This window comes from Muscardinus avellanarius (genome assembly GCF_963383645.1).
Source record: "Muscardinus avellanarius genome assembly, chromosome: 4".
In the NCBI taxonomy this organism is placed as follows: Eukaryota; Metazoa; Chordata; class Mammalia; order Rodentia; family Gliridae; genus Muscardinus; species Muscardinus avellanarius.
This window is the reverse complement of record NC_137789.1, coordinates 127940059-127945829: the sequence shown is the minus strand read 5'-3', so window position 1 is coordinate 127945829 and position 5771 is coordinate 127940059.

The following is a 5771-nucleotide window of genomic DNA, read 5'->3' as shown; positions in this document are numbered from 1 at the left end:
TCCACACATATCTCCATAGTGGCTGAAATAGTTTGCATTCCCACCAACAATGTAAAAGAGTTCCTCTTTCCCCACATCCTCACCAGCATTTGTTGTTGTTTGATTTCTTTACGCTTGCCACTCTGACTGGGGTTAGATGGAATCTCAGGGTAGTTTTGATTTGCAACTCCCTGATGGCCAGTGATGTAGAACATTTTTTCATGTATCTATTGGCCCTTTGTATCTCTTCTTTTGTGAAGTGTCTATTTAGTTCATTTGCCCATTTCTTGATTGGGTTGTTTGTTTTCCTAGTGTAGAGTCTTTTGAGCTCCTTATATATTCTGGATATTAGCCCCCTATCAGAGTGATGGCTGGTAAAGATCTTTTCCCATTCTGTAGGCTTCCTCTTTAGGTTATTGATAGTTTCCTTTGATGAGAAGAAATTTTTAGTTTGATGCTATCCCACTTGTTAATTCTTGCTTTAATTTCCTGAGCTTTGGAGGTTTTGTTGAGAAAGTTACTGCCTGTGCCAATATGTTGTAGTGTTGAACCTATGCTCTCCTCTACTAACTTCACAATCTCAGGTCTAATTTCTAAGTCTTTGATCCATCTTGAGTTGATTCCTGTGTTTGGTGAGATATAGGGGTTTAGATTCATCTTTTTACAAATGGTTAGCCAGTTCTCCCAGCACCACTTGTTGAAAAGGCTGTCTTTTCTCCAGCATATGAGTTTGGCCCCTTTGTCAAAAATTAATTGACTAAAGATGTGTGGGTTTGTTTCTGTATCTTCTATTCTAATTCACTGGTCAGTATATCTGTTATTGTGCCAAGGGAAGAACCCAGAGAAGACACAAACTTCTGAAATCATGGGAAAGAGGAATAACACTGGAGCAATGAATGCCCACAACCCCACAACATCAGAACCTGATAAAACAGAAAATCAGAGATTTCTAGAAGATCAAATCAGGAAAATAACTGTAGAAATAATAGAGGTGCTTCGAAAAGAATTCAGAGAGAGCCAAAAAGAGATAAAGGATGCAATTAATGAAGTAAAGGCCTCAATTCAAAGCACAAACAACCGATTAGACCACATGGAGAACAGAATCTCGCTCTTAGAAGATGATCATTCCAAAAATGATCACATAGTTTCTAATCTAGAAAAAAATATCCGACAGCAGGAATTTGACATTAAAGAAATATGGGCCCATTTTAAGAGAGCTAACCTAAGAATAATCAAAATAGAGGAGAGAAAAGAAGGTGAAACCAAAGGGATCAACAATCTCTTCAAGGAAGTAATAGCAGAAAATTTTCCAAACATAGAGCAAGAGGTCGATACACAGGTCCAGGAAACTTATAGAACTCCCTTGAGACAGGATCAGAGATGAAGTTCCCCACGCCACATAATTGTCAAAATGACCAATGTGGAAGCCAAGCAGAGAATCTTAAAGGCAACAAAAACAAAGGGCCAAGTGACATTCAGAGGCAAACCAATTAGAATCACTCCAGCTTCCCAAACCAATTCATGAGAGCCAGAAGGGCTTGGAGTAACATATTCCAAACTCTGAAAGAAAACAACTTCCAGCCAAAAATTTCCTACCCAGCAAAACTTTCTATCAAATTAGATGGGGAAATAAGAAGCTTCCATGACAAACAGAAACTGAAGGAATTTATGTCTTCAAAACCAGCACTAGAGAAAATACTCAAAGAGATTAACTACAAAGAAGAAATAGGTAACACTCACCAGAACCAGAGAAACAAGAGTTTCCATCCAACAGACAACTAAGATTGGTTATCTGTGGAGATTCATTATTTATGTTAGTCTTTTACCTATCTCTAAATGGTATTGTTTGCCTTTATTGTTGTTAATTTTTAGGATTTCTAGTTGGAATATTAATATACCTTCATATATAGCATTTGGAAATATTTTATCCCATTCTATTAGTAACTTTTTACTCTGTTTACATTGTCTTTGGATATACAATATTTTTTTTATTTTTTAGGGAGTTTGTATACTCTTCTGTTGCCTGTGCCATTGAAATCATATCCAAGAAATCACTGCCAATTTCAATGTTGTGAGGTTTTATGACCCAGATTTTCTTCTAAAAGTTTATAGTCTTAAGATTTATATTTAGGTCTTTTATCTATTTTGAGTTAATACTTGTGTATGGGATTAGGTAAGGGTCCAATTTTATTCTTTTCCATGTAAGTATTATTTTTCAACAATATTTAGTTAAAAGATTATTATTTTCCCCACCAAATGTTCGTGGAAACCTTGTCAAAAATAACTTGACAATATAGGGAAGAATTTAGCTCTAGGCTTTTATTTAACTCCAGTGTTTTATATATCTGCCTTTAGAACAGTACTACACTGTTTCAATTATTGTAGCTTTATATGGTTTGAAATCAGAAAATATATATCTTCTAGCTTTGTTCTTTTTCAAGATCGTTTTGGGTATCTAGAGTCCATATTCCATATTAGGATAGATTTTTTTCTGAAAAATAAATATATAAATATATGATAGTTTCACCTAAAAAAAAAAGAAAAAAATATTTTCTGGTAAGAAAGAAAGCAAAAAGAAATATTGAAATGTTATCTTTAAGTCATCAAAAGCTTGGTATCAGACAAATGAAACTGTTATGTGAAATTATCATTTTTAATTTTGGATAAATTGCTATAATACTAGATGTCAACCACTAGCCAAGCATGGGAAGGAGGGATGGGGAGAGAATGGGGTGGGGATCGGGTGGGGGCTGACTGGGCAATGTGTGCATGTATGTCTACAAAAGTTTGTATCCCACTATGATGTATGAATACAGTGCACCAATAAAAAAAAAATTAAAAAAAAAAGAAAAAAAAATTTTTCTTTGTACTCTATTTTTACTCAGCCATTAAAAAAAACTCAAGTACATCATTTTTAGGGAAATGGATGGAACTGGAGGACATTATGCTAAGTGAGATTAGTCAATCACAAAAAATAAGAAAGCAGATGCTTTCCCTAATATGTGAGAGTTAGGGAGAAATGGGTCATAGGAGGAACTCTAGATGAAAAAGGAAATCCTATAGAGGAGCAAACAAGGCAATCTAAAGGAGGAGAAAGGAGGAAGGAGGGGGGAAGAGGAAAATCTCTAAAACACCAATGTACTCAAATATATCGAAGTCAACCACTAAGCCAAGCAAGGGAAGGACAGATGGGGAGGGAATGGGGTGGGAATTGGGTAGGGGTTAAATCAGTGATGTGTACAGATATGTACACACAAGTTTTTTTTACCCCGATATGATGTATATAATGCACCAATAAAAAAATTTAAAAAATTAGGTGTATTCATTTTGAGTCACCCCCTCATGCCATTTTGGCATGGGGCTGTATTTCTATTTTCTGTATTTCTATCTTTCTAATAAACTTCTTTAAATCTTCAAAAAAAATTTAAAAAAAAAAACAATTTCATTCTTTTCTCCACACTCCAGTATCTCAAAACTCAACTCCCCAGACTGCCCAGCCAGACCACCCAGGGAAATCCTGTGACTACAGCTGAATTATAACCAAGAAATGACAAGACCTCTTTCAGGGATCCCAATGGAAAGAAACACTCTCTAAACCATTATGAGGGAAATATTAACTCAATTGCTCCAGGTAAGTCACTAGGCCCCACAAGCATTAAGTGATACTATCCTAAAGACCTAGAGTTGCAAGGACATTTACACCATAGCTAAGCATGTATAAGAGGGCTGCATTACCTGTAGGGAGGTAAATAAACAGGCTCTAAGGAGACAAAAAGTAGGTGGGAAAATACCAGAAATCAGACCTTTCCAAAGTATTCAGGTTAACTAAACAGAAATGCCAAAGCTGAAACAAGTTAGCTACCTTTTAGTAGTAGTTGATCACATTGACAACTGAATGAGGTGGTCCCACTTTGAAGCTCACTGGTCAACAATGTTATTGAGGCATTACTAGAAGCCATAATTCCCCACATGGATTAGTTGAAAACATAGATTCAGATAATAGAATCCATTTCACTGCTGTTGTTACTAAAGGTCTAGTAAAGGATCTAGAAATTACATAGGAATACCATACACCCACAACACACACACACACACACACACACACACACACACACACACACACTAGTAAAGTAGAAAGAATGAACCAGACACTAAAAAATCAAATAATTAAGTTGATCTTAGAGACTAGACTCCTATGGAGGAAACGTCTCCCAATTGCCTTTTTAATGTAAGAACTACTCCCTGTAAGGGTATCAGCCTGTCACCACATAAAATTCTCTATGGGCGCTGGGCATGATGGTGCACGCTTGTAATCCCCGCACTTGGGAGGCGGAGACAGGAGAATTACTCAGGTTCGAACCCACCCTCACTGGCTTAAGAGACCATGTTTTCAAATAAAAATATAAAATAGGTCTGGGAGTGTAGCTCAGAGGTAGAAGGGTTCCATTCCCCAGTACCACCACACACAAAAAATTCTCTATGGGCTGCCATACTTGAGTTCAAAATCAGACATACCAACCATAAATACTAAAGACCAATCTCTCAGAAATTGTGTGCTGGGTCTCTCCTCTTCCTTGTCCTCAGGGTACAAGGATTGCTAGTTCAACCCAGCCTCTTGAATTTCTGGAGCACCCTCATCAACCTGCTGACCACAACTTAATAAAGACTTGGAAGGAGGACAAGCTCAAGCCAGCCTGGGAAGGGCCATATCAGATGTTACTTATGATTGAAATGACTGTTTGCACTGTGGAAAGAGTTTGGACTGATTATACCTGGATTAAAGGGGCCACACCTCCTATTCAGAAGGGACAATGGTCCATCACTCAACACCCACACCCTCTTCTTAGTTTTGGTTCTATTAAGCCTCCAGGTATGAAGTAGCCCTTGTTCTACCAAATTAACCATTAGTGTAACCATAGGATAAAACCTTCTAACTGTAAGGTTTAGTGGTTTTCAAGGCCTATCTTGCTGCCTAGAATCATACTGGCTAATGAAACCAAATAATCAAAATCAATTTCTTTGCTCTAGCTGGGGAAAGATCTGGTGGACCATTTGATAGGGAAGGTAGACCATCCTGCCGTATAAAGCTGCTTCAATTCTGGGAGGGAGGGCAAAAAAAAAAAAAAGAACCCTGTCTAAAGGGATTCCCCTTGACATCTGTGGTAACTTACAATATAATACTTTTTTTTTTTTTTTTTGGCGGTAATGGGGATGGAATCCAGGGGCATTTTACCTTCAAGCTACACAGCCAGCCCTATTTTTTTATTCTTTATTTTGAAACAGCATTTCACTGAGTTGCAGAGGGCCTCCCTAAGTAGCTGAGGCTGTCTGCGAACCGTGATCCTCTGGTGTCGGCCTCCCGAATGCTAGGATTACAAGTGTGTGCCACCATGCCCAGCTATATAATACATTCTTGTTAACTCTTAAGCCAGGAAATTCAGCCCTTCCCATTGAATACTGCTCTAGTTTCCAGGAAATGACCCTGTGGAGAGACTCACTCTTAAACTACTCAATAATTTAACCTCAGTTGCTAATGTTGACCCCTCATTTCCAAGTCCAAATCCAACTCAGCCCCTCATGATCAAAATTGACTCTACCCAGGCACTATAGCAGAAATAAAGAACTTAGACAAGATGATAGTGGTCAACACAAAATATGGAGAAATAAATGCCTGATCAAAATGGATTGACAATCCTGTCAGAACCTTAAACAAGAATCATTGTTATACTTGTGTGGCAGGCAGGCCAGAGGCTTAAGTGGTACCATATCTACTCATATGGACCTCACTTCCA